This window comes from Pseudorca crassidens, chromosome 4 (genome assembly GCF_039906515.1).
Source record: "Pseudorca crassidens isolate mPseCra1 chromosome 4, mPseCra1.hap1, whole genome shotgun sequence".
NCBI lineage: Eukaryota > Metazoa > Chordata > Mammalia > Artiodactyla > Delphinidae > Pseudorca > Pseudorca crassidens.
This window is the reverse complement of record NC_090299.1, coordinates 9570080-9595221: the sequence shown is the minus strand read 5'-3', so window position 1 is coordinate 9595221 and position 25142 is coordinate 9570080. Positions and strand designations below refer to the sequence as shown.

The 25142-nt window shown below is 35.8% G+C and overlaps 1 pseudogene; it reads right to left on the bottom strand.

Moving 5' to 3' along the window:
- Positions 1-748: 748 nt before the first annotated feature.
- On the bottom strand, positions 749-2474 carry LOC137223077 (microspherule protein 1 pseudogene; annotated as a pseudogene).
- Positions 2475-25142: the final 22668 nt, after the last annotated feature.

Sequence of the window (25142 nt, the reverse complement as noted above, 5' to 3'; positions counted from 1 at the left end):
GCTACTGTAAAGGAAAAATAACAATGCACTCTACCATCTGTGGCTGCCATCATATTAAGTAATATGTTCAGGATTTTAAATACTAATTTTAGAATATTTTAATGTTACCTTTGGGTGAGAGGAGAATGATGCTAGGGAAGTTTGCAAAAGAATTTCCAACCATATGTAAAATGTCTTCTTTCTTTATAAATTTAAACAATTTAACCAAATTACTATATTCATTAAATTATCATCCATATGTTACTATTTGTTTAATATATCTTCAATAATGTGTTCTTAAAAGTGGAAGAGTAATATTTTAGTTTACATGAGGGTTTAAAAGTGTATCATTCATAATAATAGTCTAAAATGAAGTAAATTATTATATCCCTTTCTGAATTTTTGTATATGTTTTCTATTATATAGGTTCTTCATTGAAGGGTATAAATAAGGCTACTTATGCATTTGCAGTGTCACAAATGTGGTAACTATAGTTGAATGAAATTTAACCTTAGAGGTAAACATATCCGGTTCTAGTTTTTTTTTTTTATTGGAACTCAGTGCTTTGTATTTACAAAAGAAAAATAATAAAGGAAAAGTCTGAAGCTGATCAGCTGGAGACACGGGGCAAAGGTGGGAATCTGGGGAAAAAGGCAGCGTCCTCTGCAGGGAGAGAAGGGGAGGGGCTCCGACACCAAGGAAGCCTGAGGGTCCCAGCCTCTAGGGGCTTCCCCAGGGCCAGCCCCGCCCCCCCCCCCCCCCCCCCCCCCGCAGAGGCTCAGATCGAGGGGCCAGGAGCTGAGTCAACCACAGCCCCCTCTGGTTTTTCCAGGAGCCTGAGTTCCCAGCTCCAGGGGTCTGGGATGGCAGGGGAAACTGAGGCCAGAGAGAGCCCATGGGTCCTGCCACCACTTCTCACTGTGGCATGATCTTGGCAGCCTCGGCCAGAATAAGGGCAATGAGGTCCCGGTTGATGAGGAAGACGAATCGCAGGCTGGCAATCTCCACCACGGAGTTGTTGCTAAGGCACCATTTGGAGCCACACGGCACAGGTCGTCCATCGATGTAGATGGGCCGCCGGCCCTCATTGGCAATGAAGTCACCACCTTTTTTCCAGCTTGATGACACCTTGCTTCCGGGAGATCTTCCAGGCCGGACCCTCCAGAGACAGGTCCACGTCAATCTGGTTACCCTCGGTTGCTCTGCCTAGGGTGATCTTTCTCAAGCGCCTCAGGCACCGCACCATGCGGCCCCGCAGCACTTCCAGGGTCTGGCTGTCAAAGTCTGGAGAGCTCATGCCTGTGATGCTATCTACTAGCACCTGCCACTTACGCGGTTCCTGTTCCAGCTGCCGAATCTCTCGTTTCTGGAGCCGGTCAGCCACCGTCAGCTCATGGTCTAGGACTTCATCTCACATGTCCTTGAGCTTTACTGTCGTCAATCAAGTCCTCTGCATCTGAGAAGTTCAGCACTTGGTCCCACTTGGGCAGCGACTGCACTGTCTGGTCCTCCAACAGGTGGACCTCCAACAGGCAGCTTCATGAGCTGCCAGTGGGCCTGTAGAGTCTTGGCAGTAGGGGCCAGGTAGAAGGCATCAGGGCGTCTGTGCAGCAGGTCCTGGAAGTCTCCAAGGTGGGCTGGCTGGCCGATCTCGCTTTGCTCAGCAGCTGCTCTTCAGCCTTGCTAAACAGGGCCTTGCTCTGGATGGTGGCAACAGCCTCTGAGTGCAGCAGTGGGTCTCATGGCCTGGCAGGCCAGCTTGGAGATGACAGGATCGTAGAGCAGGGCGTACTGGTGCTGCTGGGTGAAGCGGCGGCTGAACTTCACGCCCAGGTGGACAGATGTCAGGTCATTGGTCTGCAACACGGCATCAATCAGCAGGAGGTCGTCCGCAGGCTTCCAGCAGCCCAGATCCTTGATCACCTGGAGTGGCTGTTTGCTCTTCTTCACCCGCTTGGTGAGTCCAGGGGCTGGGGCTGGGCTGGGTGGCACAGGGATGATGGGGACCTTGGACACCTTCTTCTTCTCATTGGAGGAGGGAGGGTTCACTCCCCAAACAGTGCCCTGGTTCCACCCCACTGGCCCCCTTCTCCCGGGTAGAGGACTTAGCCAGGCTGCTCTCCACCAGCTCATCATCAAACTTCTTTCTCTTGGTGAACCTGGAGGTGCTTCTCCGTTTAGGGATGGTGCCAAAGCCTGTGAGGAGGCCCACTTCTGCCAGTGCCATCCTCATCCTCTGAGCAGCTGGCAGTGCCTGATGCCATCAAGGGTGAACCTAGCAGTCCCTGAGAATCTTTGTAGATCCTCTTACAGTCCCAAAGCCACTTGCTCCAAACCACAGGGCTAGAAGGAAGGGTCCCACAGGTTCATCCAAGGATTCTGACCAGGTGAACTTAGAGGCTGAAAGGAGATTCATTCCTAGGCTGCCAGCTCCAACAATTTCTCCATGGCGATGATGGCAGCAGCCGCAGGGCCAAAGCCGGCTTCCTTGAGATTCGTCTGCTTCCCTGGTTCTAGTTTTGACTGCACTGTTGTTTCCATGTAACCATGCCCAAATTCTTTAACTCTACATGGCTTGACTTAGTAAATTAGAAATAACAACATGTTTGCTTTATTTCAATGAATTTACCTAACAATAATATGGTACAACATATATAATTTCTGTGTCTATAATAATAAACTGTACAAAGTAAAATTAATGTAATATTGGTACTTTGCAGAGCTCAGTTCAGTAAACATTTATTGAGTGCATGCTATGTCCCAGGTACAGAATTTGGGATAACAACAACAACAAAATCATAAAAGGAGTATGTGTTTTGGCTTAAGGTGCTTACATTCAAATCCGTTTAAAAGTTTTGGGGTGAGTGTTCCATTAAGAACACCTATTCATGGTTTCTAGGGCCTTAATCTTACAATCCTTCTCAGTGTTGACAAATGATTTTGTGAGTCTGTTAGCATGAAAAGTTCTTATTTAAATTAAAAACAACAGATTTGTATATTACTATTTTAGCAAAAGATGTTGGTATTCCTAAAAATTGAAACAAGACATTCAGTAAACTTACCTATTATGTGAAATAAATTTTATCTGATGGTGGGAAAAATCTAAAATACTATAGTAATCACTTAACTCATGACTTATATCATTCTTCCCCCTCCTTGGTTGAGTGTCCTTTCTCTGCACACAAGGTCAACATAACAGCAGTCAGCTAGCGAGTTGAATAGTAAAGATCAGACTATCTTTGCATAGTTTCTAAATTTAGCTTTCTAATCATTATAACTTTTCATCAGTTATAGCTCTGAATCTTTGGTTTTGATTGACAAGATATTTTATTTTTATATAGTAATATAGTAAAATATATAACATTATATATTATATATATAATTTAGTAATAACTTTAATGCCTCTATATGAGAGCTAAACTGTGCCTCAAATTTCAGAAATTATTACTAACTGAAAACCAATCACAACCACATATGTCCCATAAGAATCTCAATATGTACGTCCGAAGTCTAAACTCATTTTAGTTTTCCTTAAAAAATATTTCATGTCTAGTGTTTCTTATCATCACCCTATAGTCACTTTAGTTAGAACCTGGATGGTCATGAGTGCCTTTCCTTCCCTTGACTCCTAAACGTAACTTTAAATCCCGTGGGTGCTCAATTCTAAATACCTTCTTCAAATATTTCTATTTATTTCATCCCCACTGCCCCTGTCCTACTCAGAGCTCCTGTCAAGTTTCACTTACAATAACACTAATGTCTTAATAGGTTCTCTGCCACCTTCCTGTACCGCCGCATTTAGTCTTTAGCATTGCAGTTAAAATGAGTTTAGTGTGTGCATTTGCCCTTGTTTCAACCTACTGTGATCTTTCAGACTCCCCAGGAGATATAAAAACTCTTTGTGATTGGGTCCAGCAAAGCTGTCCAGAATCATCTTGCAAACTATATCAGAGCCAGAATAAGCTACTCGTAATAGCCTGGACATAAGACTATCTACCCCATATACTGTGTCTCTACCTGAATTGCACATGCCTTTTCTTTCATGGAAATTTCTACAAAGCCTTTTGCCATTTCTTAAAACAGTTTCTCTCCTCTCTACCTCAATAATGTTTTGCTTACACCCCAAAAAGAGCACCAACAGGATTCCATTTGATTTCTTCGTTTTGTTTGGAATCCGAGATGATGAGTCTCTGCAGGAATTCATCTTTCTTCTTTAGCTTCTTACACAGTGCTTTGAGCATATACGTAGATATTTGCTAACTGTATACATTAATGAATATGTATTGTGTTTTCTATTGTGTGCTGTGTTTTTAAATTTTATTTGAATAATCTTTCTCTCTCTCCCTCCCTCCATCTATAGCTGTGGGTATATGTTTACATAAGTAATGAATAGTTTATTATACCACAATATAGAAATAAATGGGATTGCTATAATGCAAATCTCATTTAGATCCCATTCTAGGAAAGACTTTGTAAAACAAACAAAAGACATAGTATATACCAAATCATGAGTTTCTGCATTTCTTAATATACATTGTGAGCTCTATGTATATGGCAGGTAAACCAATTATTCAGAACATCTGGCCTCATCTCATATTGCATATACTTGCTATAATGTATGTAAAACAGAAACAGTAAAAGTGAGTGTAACACACTCATTTTTGTGCGCATTCTTTGTGCACAAATGCAAGTCTGGCTCATGTTTATACCTCAGCGATTTTTGAAAGAAGATTAATGACATGAATATTTGCAAAGAAAATGTCTATGTGACCTACATTGGTGTGGTTCTTGAATATCAGTGTCACAGTGCTTTGCAATGGCTGCCATATTGCCACACAGCCCTATTTTATGGAGGTGACAAGCTGTCACATGTAAGGTTTATTTCTATTACTTCTTTTGCTGCTTTAATTCAGTCTATTTTCAGTGTCTTTTCCTTTCCTTTTCATATGTTAATTGCGTTTTGAACCAATTAACATATCTAACAAATCCTAGAATTAATTTTTCAATTCAGACTGAGGCATGTATTTCTACTGAAATGTACTAGTCTTTTTTAATAGTTCAGTTTCCATTATTTACCTACATTTTGGAACAAGGTTATGCCTATAGTTACTCACTTTGTTGCCCACTCTGGCTTCACTCAGTGGCCAATTTTAAGAACCAGGACTTTACTACAATTGCAAAACATTCTTGTTAAGCTCTGTCTCTTGAGGCAATCTCTAATATTTCCTGAAAAGTTAGATTTTTGTACAAATACCATTGTGAATTCAAATGAGACAGTCTTCTTTTAGGTCATAGGAGTGGGGCTAGAGCTATGAAGACGTGTATGAAAGGGATTTGGGGCAGGAACATATGGTTACATTTTTTGTCTGAGATGTCAGGGCTGGCAGGAATAAATAACTGCATCTATGCTTCACATAATACAAATATTATTTTATAAAATTGTGATGAACAACTGCACACATGCCAAAAATCATTTAGTTTCATAGAAAGCCTTTTATATTCATTTGGACTTATCAAGGATTTTATATTTACCATTCAGAGATATTTTCTTTTTTTCAAACTTGAAACATAGCTTAAAGACAAAATAGGTCAAAATCTGAAGATTATGGAGTTGAATCACCTATAGCAGAGAGTTTTTAGATTAGCATTTGTTTACTTATTATGCATCCTATACCATTGTGATTTTATTCAGATGTGAATAAAAAATAATGTTTGTTTACTGAAAATCTAAGTCTCTCTCAAACAATTTAAAGATCCACAAATATAAAATCTAAAATATATGAAAGCATAATAGACGATGTTCTGTTCACTATCCAGTCTTCATTACATCAGGTAAAATATGATCAATTGCAAACAACAGAAAATACAACTCACACTGACAAATGACAAAGGATATTTAGGTATGTGCCTCATATTCTCACAAAGAACAGGGTCCACAGAAATGATCTTTTCCAACTCACAAATCACTAAAGACCCAGATTATTTTAGAACAAGTGACCACTCAAGATCACTGAAATTATCTCATCTCTGAACTCTTCTAGGTGCTACCTTCATCCACAGGCTGGTTTATATGCTAGTAGTAAAATTGATGCTGCAACTTAAGATCTCACATTCCTTTTACACACTGTCCAGAAGAGAAAACTTCATTTTTTCCAACCATTAACCAACGTTCTGGGCTTGATTCCATTTAGAATAATTTAGGATCAGATTCTGAAGTAAAAACTTTGCGAAAAGATGTGCCATCATGGTCCTTCTTGGAGATGGGAGATGGAATCAAACTCACTCATACTACAAGGCTGCAAAACAATGATGTAGTAGCAGATGAGTGAAGCAGACAACAGTATCCACTGTCTTCCTACGGTATAGAGACACGGTATTTAAAGATAAGTCACTGTAAAAGTCTGAGATAGTTGTCAATCAGAACCTCTCTCTAAATATTTTATTGTCGATTATTTTCAAACTGCAAAAGCAATAAATGGCCATTGCAACAAAACAAACCACACAAATGCAGACAACTAATCTGCGTATTTACTCCAATGCAAACCTTTACCCTATCAAGTCAAAAAAACATTTCAAAAGTGGATTTCCAGACCAACCAGAGATGTGACTAAAAATTATATTCAGTTGTATATTGAATTATATTCAATATACATCTATTTTTATGAAAAAAATACCCTCCCTGTTCCTTTTTATAAATTTAGTCTATTATTTTTGGCTCTTTTATTGAGAAGTAAGATCTATGTAGAGAAAATTGGAAAATGTAAAAGTCCAGTGTAATATGGATTACTTAAAATCATACCCCTTCTCCAAAAAGAAGAACCCCTCCCATATCATTATCACCTAAGATAAGAAATAGAACCCCAGAAGCAATCCACTTTCTCCCACCAAACATAAATCCATCACTCTCCCTAAAGGAAATCACTATCTAGGCTTAAAGTAATCAATTCTTTCTTTCCAAGATTATATCTGAATATGCATTACATTAGAGCTTTATTTTGTCTACTTCCAAACCTTTTATAAATGAAAATATACATTAAGTATGCTTTTGCCTCTTTATTCTTTAACTTATACATTTATTAGATTCATGCATTGAAGACATATATTGCTATAGTTTATTCACTTTCCATGCTGCACAGCATACTACTGAAAGAAACTATCATATCTCTAGCTATGACTAGCAATACATGAAAAAGTAGAAATTCCACCACTGACTGTACCATGCGTGATTGGTGCTCATCTCTGTGAACCCAAAACACATCCTGAGGAGAAAAGTGCTTTTAGGAAGCTGCATTTGACAAATTCAGAGCCCTGTGATTAGTGATGCAGCTTTGTTGTGGTTCCCTATTAATAGCATACTTTGCTAATTATGAGTAAAGCTCAGAGTTGAATAAGGCTTGTGTATCGTGACTCTGGAAATTCAGCCCTTTGTAATGGTGCCAAAATTAAAACAATAACTAATATTTATAGTGGTTTTATATGAAGTAACTTGAATAATCATAACAACACTAGAGTTTAGGACTACTATAATCTCTGTTTTCTAAATAAGGAAATGGAGAGCTTAGGTAACTTTACCAATGAAGCATAGCAACTATGGACTGGAAAGTAAACCAAAACATCTGGCTTCAGAGTCTATCTCTAGCAGTGTACTATAGTATTGCTAGAATGCCTTACATTTTGTGTTGTTCAGTATAAGAGAGAAAAACCTGTGGAAATATAATTTGTGGAGGAACTTGCAACATTGACCAAAAATTTCTTTTTTCAGTTGTCCTGGGTCTTAAGATGGAGTGGTTTGAATGGGAAGAGTTGTCATGATTAGAATTATGACATAAAGTTATTTTAATTCATAGGATAAAGTAAATATACATATACCATCACATACTTTCTATTTATTCTATATCTGGAATTAAAATTAATTTTCATATACTCTAGTGGTTCACAAAATAGGTCAATATGCAAATTAATATTTTTCATTGTTACTTTGACTTTTCACTTAACCTGAAATACCACACAACTTGTTCTACTGTACATGGAAGTTCTGGGTATATGAACAAACAAGAATATATAAAAATAATAATTATCTAGGCCTAAGCTTTACTTTTATTCTTCTTCTATGTCTCCTTATATTTTATTTATGCCTGTAGTTACAAATTTTAATGATACAATTACCTTGTCTTCCTTTACACGTAATCACCTGCTGTCTCATTCTCAATATCCCGATGACTTTTCTGCTCTAGACCTATCGTGATGATGGCCCTGCCGTAATGTTCATCTCCACTTGATCTTATTCAGTCTCTTTCTTCTTTTTCTTTGTCCATATTTTGGTTCTCTGTCTTACGATCTAGCTGTTTGGCAAACTGTCTTGTATAAAAATGTGCTCTTTATCCAGTTAAGATTTATAATCTCAAAAGCACAGATTTGGAAGAAATTCTTAAAGGTCTGTTCATGCAGACATGTGTCCAATATTTTATCCTGGTTCTCCATGAGTTAAAAATCACAATTTTATACCAAGACTGGTTCTTGTATCAGTCAGGGGCTTAGCAGCAAACAATTCACACCTGTAAAGTAATTGAGACAAATTTAATAAGCAAAAGTTTTAAAACTTATGAACAAGGTTTAAGACTACCAATACGATACCCTAAGGCTATGAAATAAGGGAAATTTTACCTTCCTTAGCCCTGAAAATATAGGGTAAGGGTTCGTTCTTCCCACCCCCTGATCTCTTTCTGGAGTTTCTTATTTTCCAAATCCCAAACGTAAACCAAAGGATTAGGGAGTTTAGTCAGAACAGAACTGTTTTCTGGGACACAGACCATGATGGTGTTGTATGGATGGTGGAGTTGGAGCAGATTGCAGAAGGTTTCCAAGAGAAAGATTGAAGTCCTTTATACATTTCTAAAGTTAGAAAAGTGTATGGATGAAGAAACTGACAGTCCTTTTCGGTGTGTACCATTTTGTGAAGAATGTTCTCTAGTTCAAGTTTGAGCCAGTTTAGATATCATGCTGTTTTGAAAATCTGCTTACCTTATAGAATAATTATACTCTAAGAAACAGTATCATTGAAGAGATGAACAATTTCCAAACATTACAAAGCTAGCACACACACAGTGTGACCTATTTCTAATAATTATTGAACATTTTCATTACGTGGTAGGAGATTTTGAGGCATTGCATCACTACACCAATGTAAATTGCAGTGCTGAGACTTGAAGAAGATGAATAATTCTATTGCTCTTTGGAGAGGTGTTTCTATAGATATCCCTTTTTTTGAATGGGAAAAGAATTTTCAGGACTCCCATCTGTGGATATCAGTATCTGCCCCAATGCTTGAATGCTATTGGCATCTGACATCATTTTTGGCCACTCAAGGATTATGTTTTATTGTGTTTTTTTTTAATATACTCATTGTATGCATATTAAATTTCAGTACTGTGACTATAAGCATCAGTGATAAATATTTAGCTTATGATTCCTCAGAAATCAATGCCTATTACTGAACTTTAATATCTAGCTGGTTTTGTGAGAAGTTTTCTCATTTTGAAACTGTTTAAACTCTTTTTCCCCAAATTACATTATCGTTATCATCATGGATGTTAAGTTACTTGATAATAAGCACTTACTATGTACTAAGCACTGTATTAACTGCTATATGCATATTTGATATTTACAGTAGTTCTACAGCTCAGTCCAGTGTGGTAGTCAGTAACCACATGTGGCTATTTACATTTAAATTTAACTAAAATTAAACAAAATTAAAGTTTCAGTCTGACTAGTGACATTTCAAGCGCTCAGTATTAGTGGACGAAACAGGTTTAGAACATTCCATCATCACAAAGATTCTATTTGGCTATTTAATGAGATAGAAATAGTAAGTAACCTGAAACTTTAACCACAGCTATCTGATTCCTAAACTACAGTCATAAATTTCATATTATACTGTACATTTCATGACAATAGAAACCATCTCTACTTTGTTTGCAGTTTTTTTAATCAGAAAGTCTATGCATAGTAAACCCTTCATGAATTAGTGGTAGAAGAAATGACTGAGCAAATTTAAAAAATCAAGAAATATTACTTAAAGCTAATTATATATCTAGAATTTCTATGGAAAGTAATTATTCAATATCTGATTTAGTGTATGATCTTGTGTAAATTGTCATGTCCTCTATCCCTTCAACACAGTTATTTTAATTCCACACATGTTTTGTGTTCCTCTCAGAATTTGAGTTTTGTTATAGTACCTTATACCCACAAATTAATTTCCCCATTGAATATACTATATTTTTGTTTTATATTTTGCACATTGGTTAACTTTGTAAGATGTAATCCATCAAAATAGCAATCAATTTAGACTGAACAGAACTTGCCTTCTGAGTCTGACAAAAATAAAAATGAACTAAATGTTTCATTGCTATTTCCATTGGATTTTACTCATGTATTTCCAATACCCATTTATTGTTATGACATTGTTTTATCAATTTACAAGTACGTAGCCTTCTTACTATGCTCCCCTGACTATTCATTGTATCATCCAAATTTGAATTGTGCAAACTTTTCTTTCTACTATGTTTCTGTAGTGCCCTGAAAATGGCATAAATCTTTTATTTATATTCAGTTCTTCTAGAGACTCAGCAATTTCACAGGTACTTTTATTCATTGAATGGTGTTCAGGGAACAGTTGTGGATATTGGGAACTTCTCCTCCTTCAGTGCTTGTACAGCATTCGTTCTGATGACTAATGTGTATCTGGTATTATTTTTTTAGCTTGTGTATATTCTTCACCTTGAGAGGCAGCTTTCAACAACTGTCAGAGAGCAGCTTTCTCTACAATCATGTGGATTTGTAAAGACCAACTAAGAAGAAGAAAACTTTATTTATGAATGATTTTAATTTGTGGAAATACACTCCTTCTATAGGAACAAAATTTAAATAAAATTCCATATAATGTTTCTAGTTTGTGGTCACTGAAAATTCTAACCAATGCTAGAAACCAAAAACCTGCTAATCTCTGCATGAAAATAACATTAATTAGAATAAACTCAGTTTATATATCTGGATTTGTGTGATGTTTAAGGCCTAAAACTAAGGTCAATATTATGTGCTGCCTTGACAGTTAGTAAAATTGGGATGGACTCAAATGGTCTAACTTCAAGTAGGCCTCCCCACTCTGTTCCCATGGATAAGGTTCCCCAGAAAAACAACCCTCCTTATTTAAGGAGTGAGACACAATTCCTGCTTATACATGAGTAGTGAGTTTCAGTTCTCTGCCAGTCTCTGGAATTATTCAGACAAGCTAATCACATCCTTCCATAGGAAACAGGGGCACCCCACCCCCTTGACACTACAAAGCCAGCAACCTCCCATAGCCCCTGGTTTACCCTGTTCTCAAGTACAACCCCATATGGCCCTGCCTAGTACATGGTGTCCTCTTCCTCTGACCCGTGAGTATATATGACTAATCACCTGCTGTCAGTCTCATCTGTCCCATGCAGTGTGTCAGGTCTGGCCATCCTCACAACCCTAGGGTGGAAAGCCCTCCTTTAACAATGGGATGAAAGGAAGGTAATTAAAACAATCTGATGCTTTATTAAGTATCATATGAAATAGTATTTGCATGTCAGAAACAGAAGCACTATTAACTACACCAAATGACGTGCATATATATTGAATCTCTTTTTATAGCTAATTCTTTTAATACTGGATTTTCACTAGGTCACTACAATGATAAACACCTAAAGGACGATGACTATAACTTGAAGTAGCATAGGGTCCAATGAAGACACAAGGACATAAACAAGAAATTTAACAAGATGATAAGTATTGCTATATAATCACATTTTAAAGCTGTTTTTCTCAGTGTGCTCTGAGAAAGTAGAAAAGATGTAGTGCCTGGCACGTAATATGTATTCAGAATGGTTTTCAGAAATAAATGAAGAAAAAACAGCATGCTAGCCCAATCAGAAGGAGTAATGAGGAAAGGCTTCTTTATGGAGCGACCAGAAACTAAGAGGGGATTCAAAAACACAAGTCAGAATAGCAATTCTGAGCTGACAACATGACAGCTCAAGAGACAGGACTTATGAATGGAGAATGGGGTTTCAACACACTCATGTTTATAAGATATGTGACCTTGATCTTCTACTCAGTGAAGAGGTAGATTAAGCTGAAGAGCTTGTGAATAAACATGAAAAGTAACTTGATTTAATAATCAGGTAAGTATAAAGTAACACTTTATTGAGACACCAGCCTATATCCACCATATTGATATAATTCAAAATGTCTGAGAATGCTAACTATTGTTAAGGATATGAGGAAAGGGAAATTCTTATATATTACTGGTTTCTCTAATCTATGGAGATCAAGAAGAGTATATATGAAGTAAAATATCTTGAGAAAAAAGAAGTTCTGTAGAATACAGCGGGGAAAAGTGTCATGTTTGTTCTTTTTATTTCTCATGGTGAATAGCATCATTTAGAAATTCACATGCACCCAGTAAAATACATTTATATTACATTATCTAGGGTTAGCTAAGTTAAGACTCATTAATGAATAAATGGTCTAAAATCTTTTTTCCAAAAATATTGAATATACTACTAATAACATAAGATCAAAGTACAATATAATAATGGTTGGAAAAAATAATTGTCTAATCTAATCATATCTGACATGATGTCAGCCAAAAAGTGAATTATCAAGATTATTTTAAATATAAATACACCCCTGTGATCTTTATTGCTGGACTAGACCCTAAGTGTATATTTTGACTTGCCCAGTTGGAAAGTAGGAAATCATCAAAAATAGAAAGATTTTACTTTTCTTCTCTCTTTCATAATTTTTTATTTTATATTTAATTGAATATTTTATATGCATATATTATATTAATATGGAAGAAGAGAAGAAATGCTTGAGTGTATTGACTAGAGATTTACTGAAATAATGAATTTTGTTATATAAACTCAATAGAGAATCACCTGGGGAAAAAAAGAAAAGCTCAGTGGATTGGTGGACAAATGGGGAGAAAAATTGAAGTGACAATGGTTTGGAGCAGTCTTTGATCTAGTTCACCAGGCCTGACTCGGTATAACAGAGCGGGTAGGGTAGGAGGAGCATTAAAGATTTAGGATTTAGAACTTATATAAGTTCTTGCTTCTGATATTATTTTAAAAGTGATTGAGGGTTTCCCTGGTGGCGCAGTGGTTGGGAGTCTGCCTGCTAATGCAGGGGACACGGGTTTGAGCCCTGGTCTGGGAGGATCCCATATGCTGCGGAGCAACTAATCCCGTGAGCCACAACTACTGAGCCTGCGTGTCTGGAGCCTGTGCTCCGCAACGAGAGGCCACGATAGTGAGAGGCCCGTGCACCGCGATGAAGAGTGGCCCCTGCTTGCCACAACTAGAGAAAGCCCTCGCACAGAAACGAAGATCCAACACAGCAAAAATAAATTAATTAATTAATAAACTCCTACCCCAACATCTAGAAAAAAAAAAAAACTATTAAAAGTGATTGATTTATCACATTCATTCAGGGAGATGAATGTGATAAATAATGGCACAATGTTTGCATTATGCGTGACCACCAGAAATGTGAACCTAAAAGTTAATATTATTTGTTTTCCTGAAACATAGAACCAAACTTAAGAATTATCTAGAGAATTTGATTCAGGTGCAATGACCTCATTCCAAAAAAAAAACCACCAAGATAGAAGCTTAAAAAATACTGAGGCAGAGAAGGAAGGAATGAAATAGAGACAGTAAATAAAAAGAGGGAGAGATTGAGAAAGAAAAAGAAACTTGTTGACAGTCTTTTATGCCAGAATGCTTTCTACCGGTGTACAGAAATATCCCTTTGAAATGACTGACTATATGGCCAACTCAGACTACGCTCTCCATAGGCTTCTCCTCTTCTGCACATAACTCACATTGCTGACTCTTCCCAGTGTTGACACAGTGTGATGCCAATCCAAACCTTAAACACTCTTCAGAGTACAACTATGCCTTTCTTCCCCTAATCTAATGCATTAACATTAATAGGTTTTCAGGGAAAATAAAAGAATTTTATAGGAAATAAAGAGACAACACCTGAGGCAGGGGGAGTTAAAGAAAAAAAAATGGAATTCTAGTCTTTATTTCAATCAACACTTAATCAAATGTTGCTCGCCTAGTCAGTTTATGAAACAGCAAGTCCCTAATGCTATAACCTTTTAAGCCTATCTGGTTTCAGTGTTAAAAAAAAAAAAATGAAACACAACAAAAAGTTGATAATAGAAACAAATAAGATAAAATTTCTATTCAGGGAAAGATGTGATATAATTCTGGTACCATTTCATGTTCTAAAGGTGTCCTAATCTCGTATAACTGCTTTTATGGTTCTTCAACATGTAGCTGCCCAAATTATCTCCTTGAGTCTCTAGAAAGGTTACACACTTTATGTGACAAAATTTTTCTCAGCACCTCAGGTAGGACTATGCATATTGCCTCCTCAGAGGTGCTTATTTTTTCTGAAGACTATTCTTTGGTAGTGGTTAAGCCTGGTTCTTTCTTTCAGTAATTAAAAAAGATATATCCTTATCATATTTTCCTTTTTAATTGAGTTATTATTTTGAGATAGTTGTAGATTGACATACAACTGTAAGAAGTTACACAGAGAAGTCCTGTGTACCCTTAACTTGGTTTTCTTCAATTGTAACATCTTGGAAAACTATAGTGGTGATACAATATCACAACCAAGATAATGATATCAATACAGTCAAGGTGAAGAACAATTTCATCACCACAAGAATCCTTCATGGGGTCCTTTTATAGACACAGACACTTCCTTTCCTTTCCCTACTACCTCCTTAGTCCCTGGCAATCACTAATCTGTTCCCTATTTCAATAATTCTGTCACTTCAAGAATGGGATATAAATAGAACCAAGCAGTATGTTAATTTTTCTCTCAGCACAATTTACTGGAAACTGAGCCACACTGTGTGTATACCAGTAGTTTATTCCTTCGTATTGCTGAAAGCAACCAATGATGGGAATATACCTGTTTTTCTTTTTTATCAACTATTCACCCCCTTAAAGGACATCTTTCCAGGTTTTGGCTATTTACGATAAAGCTGCTATAAACATCTGTGTACAGGTCATTTGAGTAAACATAGGTTTCCATTTTTGTGTGTGTAAATGCCCATGAGTGAATTTCCTGGCTTATATGGTAGTTGTATGATAAGTTTTTTAAGGAAATAACAACTTGTGTTGCAAAGGGTCTGTATCATTTTATACTTCAAGCAGCAAGAATGAGTGAAAGGAATCTCCATGCTGTTTTCCATAGTGATTGCACCAATTTACATCCCCATCAACAGTGCAGGAGGGTTCCCTTTTCTCCACACCCTCTCCAGCATTTATTGTTTGTAGACTTTTTGATAATAGCCATTCTGACCGGTTTGAGGTGAAACCTCATTGTGGTTTTGATTTGCATTTCTGTAATAATGAGTAATGTTGAGTATCTTTTCACATGCCTGTTGGCCATTTGTGTGTCCTCTTTAGAGAAATGTCTACGTAGACCTTCTGTCACTTTTTTGATTGGGTTGTTTGTTTATTTGTTTTGATATTGAGTTGTATGAGCTCTTTACATATTGTCAGTTAGATATTTCCTCTATGTACATTTAGAAGCACATCAGTGTTAAAATCTTGCTTCCACAAACAAACATAATTTAGAACACTCAAAAAGAGGAAGACTGCAGTCCCCATATTTTTTGCTTATCATGTTCTTCTTGCCTCCTGTTCCAAGGTTCATTCTTTTCTCATTTCTTTTTTTGTTTAGGAAAACCCCCCTTAGCCATTCTTTTAGGTTAGGTCTCTAATGATAAATTCTTTAATTTTCCTTCGTCATAGAATGTCTTGATTTCTCTTTGTCTTGTGTTCCTGAAGGTTATTTCCACTGGGTTTGGATTCTGGATCTACAGTTCTTTTCTTTAAAATGTTGTGCCACTTTATTTTGGTCTCTAGGGTTTCTGATGAGAAATCTACTGTCAATCCAATTGTTTTCCCCTAAAGCTATGGTCATTTTTCTCTTGCTGCTTTCAAGATTTTCCTTTGCCTTTAGTTGTCAGAAGTGTCATTATGATGTGTCTTGAAGGGGATTTCTTCGGGTTTATCCTGTTTGAACTTCACTCAGTTTCTTTAATCTTTAGGTTTGGGTCTTTTGCCAACTTTTCAGTCATTATTTCTTTGAGCTCTTTTCAGTCTCACCCTTTTCCTCTTGTCCTTCTGGGACCATGATGACACAAATGTTAGGTCTTTTGTTATAGTCCTACAGAGTCTCTGAGGCCATGTTCTTTCTTTTTGTTTTTTTAGTCTATTTCCTCTTTATTGTTCACATTGGGTAATTTCTATTATTCTATCTACCGGTTCCTTGATTTTTTTTCCCTGTCTTCCCCATTCTGCTGCTGAGCGTGTGGATTGAGATTTGGGTTTTTTGTTTGTTTGTTTGGGTTTTTTTCTTATTGTATTTTCCAGTTCTAAAATTTATATTTGGTTCTTTTATTTCATTGCTGAAACTTTCTTTTTCTTCACTGTGACTTTCTATTTTTCATTTGTTACAAACGTATTTGTAATTGCTCATTGTAGCATTCTTATAATAGCTACTTCAAAATCTTTGTAAGATAATTCTGTGATGCCTATCCTCTTAATGTTTACATCTATTGATTGGCTTTTTTCATTCAGTTTCAGATTACCCTGTTTCTTGTATGATTAGTGATTTTTTTATTGAGATATAATTGACATATAATATTATATTAGTTTCAGGTGTATTATATTATGACTTGTATGTACATATTGCAAAATGTTCACCACCATATGCTAATTAATATCAGTCACCATACAGTTATAGAATATTTTTTCTTCTCATGAGAATTTTTAAGATCTACTTTCTTAGCAACTTTCAAATATGGAATACAGTACTATTAACTATAGTCACCATGCTGTACGTTAGATCCTCAGGACTTATTTATTTCATAACTGGAAGTTGTACCTTTTCACCCCCTTCACCCATTCTGCCCAACCACCTCTGGTAACAACCAATCTATTCTCTGATGCTAAGTGATTTTTTATTGAAATTTGGATATTAAAGATATTGTGTTATGAGCATCTGGATATTATTTAATCCTTCTGTTTTAGCTGGTATCTTCCGAATTATTCTTGCACTAGAAGTCCAAATTCCTCACTTTGCCTCCTTGACCCCCAGTGATGGGGAATCTTCATTATTGCTGGGTGGGAGTGGCTATTCTGGCTCCCAAGGAGAACTTCAATGTACTTCCTTGACTGGAAAGGACAGGAATACCTCCTATTGCTCCCCATGTGGCCTCTAGTGATACTACAGGGGAGGAGTTTGGTCATCTCTTAACCCCTGGGCTATGGTGTAAATCCTTATTAACTCAACCAGGACAGATCTGACACTGCTCTAGCAGAGGGCATAGGATGTCACCCAACTGCACATGGGGATAGATGAAGTAGATATCTGTTTATTTTATTTTTTGAATGGATCTGATTTCTAACCTTCACATTATTAACTTACTTTGTGTTCAATTAGCCCCTCCAGCTGTTCATTTACAGTTCAGGGATGACCTAAATACTTAAAGTCCAATGGTTCTAGACTACATCTTATCAATTTTAATATGTCATTGATTGTAAGGTAATTGTAGCTAAAACTAAATGGAGGTGAGGTATATATCAAGTAAATGCTACACCACAATTCCAGTAAAACTATAATGGGCGGGGATTGTCTTACTTAGGATAAAGGAAAAGAAATATATGATTTGCTTTTTCAAGTTTTCAATTTCTGACACTCAACGTAGGGTACTTTTATAATCAGCAAGCAAACAAAAAAGCAGCAATGTAGAGAATCAGGTACAATTTTGAGGTACAAGTATATCATCATTAAAACTATGATTCCAAAGAATATTTAATAATACATTGCAAAGCTAAAATTTTAATGCTGAATAAGCTTATGAAACAAAACCAATTGAAAAGCTAAATATGTTACTACATGTCCCGCTTTCTTACAAATGCCCTGATTTTTTTATTCACAATTTTCTGTGTCTTACTTTCACATGGTCAATATCATATATTTGTAATCATATATTAGGAAATGTTGAATTTTAAATATAGCTGAATATACACAGAATATCTAGTTTATATCACCCATAGTTACAATGAACTCAGATAAAATTTGAAAATCATATACAGCTAAATAGCTAGTCTTGTGAAATAGCATAAAGGTATCCAACCCAGCCTTTAGACACGTTTGGGGTTCTTGAAGCTCTGGCTCACCAGAAGAATCACCAGAAGAATCATGTGGACTAGATTTAGGCAAGTAAACTCTCTTTACAAAGATTTTGAATTCTGAACACAATGAAGCAGAGTAGAATGAAACATTCAAATTTTTATATACTAACACTGGTACCTTAATAATTGATTATTTTGTTCCTGTTTTATCCACTTTTCTTTTTCTATCTCTAATTACAACAACTGATTCTGTAACCTTCCAGGTATCTTTAAAGAGTGCTGCATTTTCTTTCATTCTTAATCAGATTTGGTTACTGTTATTTACTACCAAAAAACAATAAAACAAACAAAGAAAAACCCAAGTGATATCTGCAGAAACTTAAGTAAAATTGTAAGTTGCTAGAAATATATTTAAATATACTATAATTTAGCAAATAGTGACTTACTTTAGTGATATTAGGAGCAATTTTACTTTTTTTTCTTGTTTATTTTTCTCTGGCATTAACAAAATAAGCCAATTTTTGATATTATTTTTATAATCAATAAAGTCATTGTAAAAGTAAAGAAGGCAGAATATAGAGCAATAGGAATTAGAGAACTGAGGCCAGTCAGAGAGAGAACTTGCTCCCTACATATCACAGCTCCCTATACTCCTGTTAGTTTACCCAACTGTGAGTAAGACAGTAGATGTGGAAACATTATATCAAGGTTCTATACCACGTTCCTTACGTCAAACTTTGCTGAGATAAAGATTTTAGTTAATTTCTCAATTGAAAAAGTCATTATTTTTCTAGAAAGAAAATTAAAATAAGGAAAACTACATAAACCAATGCTATTCAATTCCTGTGTTTTCTCCCATTTCTCTTTTTTTTCCCTCTAATGATAAAATAATTGAATTGGTTTTGATAGTAATTGTATCAACATCCCCAATCTTGGTTCCACCAGGGTCTTTCTTTGAAAATTGTGACATTTCCACCTTTGCAATTGTATGACTTTTCCTGATGTTGATGTGATCAAGGACAACACACCATGTCTATAGTCCAGGTTTATCTGTGCCATTTTCATGTAAAAAATATCTATGAAAGTAAGAATAAAAGATGTGTGGAATCTCAAGTACCACTTTGGTATTTTAATAAAGGAGAATGCATTTTGGAAGTAATTTCCCATCTGATGTTGAACTATTTGAAGAATGGATTTGAGGATGCTTCAATATATTTTGTACATAATCAATTACTTTCATAAAAAATGGTATGAAGAACCTAGGGGCAGGACGGGAATAAAGACACAGACCTACTAGAGAATGGACTTGAGGACACGGGGAGGGGGAAGGGTAAGCTGTGACAAAATGAGAGTGACATGGACATATATACACTACCAAATGTAAAACCGATAGCTAGTGGGAAGCAGCTGCATAACAAAGGGAGATCAGCTCGGTGCTTTGTGACCACATACAGGGGTGGGATAGGGAGGGTGGGAGGGAGGGAGACACAAGAGGGAAGAGATATGGGGATATATGTATATGTATAGCTGATTCACTTTGTTATAAAGAAGAAACTAACACACCATTGTAAAGCAATTATACTCCAATAAAGATGTTTAAAAAAAAAACGTAGAAATTAAATGAGCTATTCACAAGTAGGCCACATCTTTGGTATTATACATTAGGATAGAATTGAATCTCAAGTATGGATTCAAATATGCAGAATATAAAATTTTCTATTATCCATTATCTCAATGAACTCTAACAAAAATTTAAAAGTCAACTACCATCTACAGCTCAACAATTATTCTTTTTAATTCCCATTTCTCCTGATGTAAATAGGTCATCAAACTAAAATATCTGAGGAGCAGACAAATTAAGAATTTGTGAATTTGTGTTCTTTAGTTTTTAGTCATATTGTACACCAGAATGGCCACTTTTCCATGCTTTATTTGAAAATAAAGAATTTAAATTATTTTGTAAATTTAAATGAATTTTCAACTCAGGATTTTAACATAAAAATAGAATAATAGAGAATTTTTTTTAGAAAATTGACTCTTTATGTAATACATTTTTATATGATACTGTTTCAATGCTACCTGTATGTTCACATCATAAAAACTACAAGATGAATGGGCAAAGAATATTGTTTTCTTGACGGGAAAGGTACTGTGCATATAAATATTGAACTAGTTTTATAGCAATTGTGTATTCTCCTAAAAGTTCATTGACCATTTAGATAGCAATGTTTTTTAATAAAACGATTAGTTACAATTGAATTATTTGTTGTTGTTGCTATATGTTGTTAAAATGAAATAGCCTCAATTTAAAGGGAACATTAACAAGATCCCATATTTCACATGTTTAATCTCAAGGATGGTAAACTCAGGTATCAATAAGCAAGTACATAATAGCCTCATCCACCAGAGGGCAAACAACAGAAGCAAGAAGAACTACAATCTTGCAGCCTGTGGAACAAAATCCACATTCACAGAAAGATAGACGAGATGAAAAGGCAGAGGGCTATGTACCAGATGAAAGAACAAGATAAAACCCCAGAAAAACAACTAAATGAAGTGGAGATAGGCAACCTTACAGAAAAAAAATTGAGAATAATGATAGTGAAGATGATCCAGGACCTCGGAAAAAGAATGGAGGCAAAGATACAGAAGATGCAAGAAATGTTTAACAAAGACCTAGAATAATTAAAGAACAAACAAACAGGGTTGAACAATACAATAACTGAAATGAAAACGACACTAGAAGGAATCAATAGCAGAATAACTGAGGCAGAAGAACAGATAAGTGACCTGGAAGACAGAATGGTGGAATTCACTACTGCGGAACAGAATAAAGAAAAAAGAATGAAAAGAAATGAAGACAACCTAAGAGACCTCTGGGACAACATTGAACACAAGAACATTCGCATTATAGGGGTCCCAGAGGAGAAGAGAGAAAGAGGGGATCAGAGAAAATATTTGAAGAGATTATAGTCAAAAACTTCCCTAACGTGGGAAAGGAAATAGCCACCCAAGTCCAGGAAGCATAGAGAGTCCCATACAGGATAAACCCAAGGAGAAACATGCCAAGACACATAGTAATCGAATTGGCAAAAATTAAAGATAAAATTAAAGGGAAAAATGACAAATAACATAAAAGGGAACTTCCATAAGGTTAACAGCTGATTTCTCAACAGAAACTCTACAAGCCAGAAAGGAGTGGCATGATATACTTAACATGATGAAAGGGAAGAACCTACAACCAAGATTACTCTACCAGGCAAGGATCTCATTCAGATTTGATGGAGAAATAAAAAGCTTTACAGACAAGCAAAAGCTAAGAGAATTCAGCACCACCAAACCAGCTCTACAACAAATGCTAAAGAAACTTCTATAAGTGGGAAACACAGGAGAAGAAAAGGACCTACAAAAACAAACCCAAAACAATTAAGAAAATGGTCATAGGAACATACATATTGATAATTACCTTAAACATGAATGGATTAAATGCTCCAACCAAAAGACACAAGCTTGCTGAATGGATACCAACACAAGACCCATATATATGCTGTCTGAAGAGACCCACTTCAGACCTAGGGACACATACAGCTGAAAGTGAGGGGATTGAAAAAGATATTCCATGCAAATGGAAACCAAAAGAAAGCTGGAGTAGCAATACTCATATCAGATAAAATAGACTTTAAAATAAAGAATGTTACCAGAGACAAGGAGGGACACTACATAATGATCAAGGGATAAATCCAAGAAGATGTAACAATTATAAATATATATGCACACAACATAGAGGCACCTCAATATAAAGGCAACTGCTAACAGCTATAAAAGAGGAACTTGACAGTAACAAAATAATAGTGGAGGACTTTAACACCTCACTTACACCAATGGACAGATCAGCCAAAATGAAAATAAATTAGGAAACACAAGCTTTAAATGACACAATAGACCAGATAGATTTAATTGATATTTATAGGACATTCCATCCAAAAACAGCAGATTACACTTTCTTCTCAAGAGCACATGGAACATTCTCCAGGATAGACCACATCTTGGGTCACAAATCAAGCCTCAGTAAATTTAAGAAAATTGAAATCATATCAAGCATCTTTTCTGACCACAATGCTGTGAGATTAGAAATGAATTACAGGGAAAAAAACATAAAAATCACGAACACATGGAGAGGCTAAACAATATATTATTAAATAAACAAGAGATCACTGAAGAAATCAAAGAGGAAATCAAAAACTACCTAGAGAAAAATGACAATGAAAACATGATGATCCAAAATCTATGTGATGCAGCAAAAGCAGTTCTAAGAGGGAAGTTTATAGCTATACAAGCCTACCTCAAGAAACAAGAAAAATCTCAAATAAACAATCTAACATTACACCTAAAGGAACTAGAGAAAGAAGAACAAACAAAACCCAAAGTTAGCAGAAGGAAAGAAATCATAAAGATCAGAGCAGAAATAAATGATATAGAAACAAAGAAAACAATAGCAAAGATCAACAAAACTAAAAGCTGGTTCCTTGAGAAGATAAACAAAATTGATAAGCCATTAGCCAGACTCATCAAGGAAAAGAGGGAGAGGAATCAAATCAATAAAATTAGAAATGAAAAAGTAGAAGTTACAACAGACATGGCAGAAATACAAAGCATCCTAAGAGACTACTACAAGCAACTGTATGCCAATAAAAATGGACAAACAGGAAGAAATGGACAAATTCTTAGAAAGGTATAACCTTCCATGGCTAAACCAGGAAGAAATAGAAAATATGAACAGACCAATCACAAGTAATGAAATTGAAACTGTGATTAAAAATATTCCAACAAACAAAAGTCCAGGACCAGATGGCTTCAGAGGTGAATTCTATCAAACATTTAGAGAAGAGCTAACACCCATCCTTCTCAAACTCTTCCAAAAAATTGTGGAGGAAGGAACACTCCCAAACTCATTCTATGAGGCCACCATCATCGTGATATCAAAACCAGACAAAGATACTACAAAAAAAGAAAATTACAGATGAATATCACTGAAGAATATAGATGCAAAAATCCTCAACAAAATACCAGCAAACAGAATCCAACAGCACATTAAAAGGGTCATACAGCATGATCAAGTTGGGTTTATTCCAGGAATGCAAGGATTCTTCAATATACACAAATCAATCAATGTGATACACCATATTAACAAATTGAAGAATAAAAACCATATGATCATTTCAATCGATGCAGAAAAAGCTTTTGACAAAATCAACATCCATTTATGATAAAAACTCTCCAGAAAGTGGCATAGAAGGGATCTACCTCAATATAATAAAGGCCGTATATGACAAACCCACAGCAAACATCATTCTCAATTGTGAAAAACTGAAAGCATTCCCTCTAAGATCCGGAACAAGACAAGGATGTCCACTCTCACCACTATTATTCAACATAGTTTTGGAAGTCCTAGCCATGGCAATCAGAGAAGAAAGAGAAATAAAACGAATACAAATTGTAAAAGAAGAAGTAAAACTGTCACTGCAGATGACATGATACTATATATAGAGAATCCTAAAGTTGCTACCAGAAAACTACTAGAGCTAATCAATGAATTTGGTAAAGTTGCAGGATACAAAATTAATGCACAGAAATCTCTTGCATTCCTATACACTAATGATGAAAAATCTGAAAGAGAAATTAAGGAAACACTCCCATTTACCATTGCAACAAAAAGAATAAAATACCTAGGAATAAACCTACCTAGGGAGACAAAAGACCGGTATGCAGAAAACTATAAGACACTGATGAAAGAAATTAAAGATGATACTAACAGATGGAGAGATATACCATGTTCTTGGATTGGAAGAATCAATATCATGAAAATGACTATACTACCCAAAGTAATCTACAGATTCAATGCAATCCCTATCAAATTACCAAAGGCATTTTTTTACAAAACTAGAACATAAAACCTTAAAATTTGTATGGAGACAGAAAAGACCCCGAATAGTCAAAGCAGCCTTGAGGGAAAAAAATGGAGCTGGAGGAATCAGACTCCCTGACTTCAGACTATACTACAAAGCTACAGTAATCAAGACAATATGGTACTGGCACAAAAACAGAAACCTAGATCAATGGAACAAGATAGAAAGCCCAGAGATAAACCCACACATCTATGGTCAACTAATCTATGACAAAGGGGGCAAGGATATACAATGGAGAAAAGACAGCCTCTTTAATAAGTGGTGCTGGGAAAACTGGACAGCTACATGTAAAAGGATGAAATTAGAACAGTCCCTAACACCATACACAAAAATAAACTCAAAATGGATTTGAGACCTAAATGTAAGACTGGACACTATCAAACTCTTAAAGGAAAACATAGGAAGAACACTCTCTGACATAAATCACAGCAAGATCTTTTTTGATCCACCTCCTAGAATAATGGAAATAAAAGCAAAAATAAACAAATGGGACCTAATGAAACTTCAAAGCTTTTGCACAACAAAGGAAACCATAAACAAGACGAAAAGACAACCCTCAGAATGGGACAAAATATTTGCAGATGAATCAACTGACAAAGGATTAATCTCTAAATTATATAAACAGCTCATGCAGCTCAAAATTATAGAAACAAACAACACAATCCAAAAATGGGCAGAAGACCCAAATAGACTTTTCTCCAAAAAGGACATACAGATGGCCAAGAAGCACATGAAAAGCTGCTCAACATCACTAGCGAAATGCAAATCAAAATCATTAGCGAAATGCAAATCAAAACTACGATGAGGTATCACCTCACACCAGTTAGAATGGTCATCATCAGAAAATCTACAAACAACAAATGCTTGAGAAGGTGTGGAGAAAAGGTAACACTCTTGCACTGTTGGTGGGAATGTAAATTGATACAGCCACTAT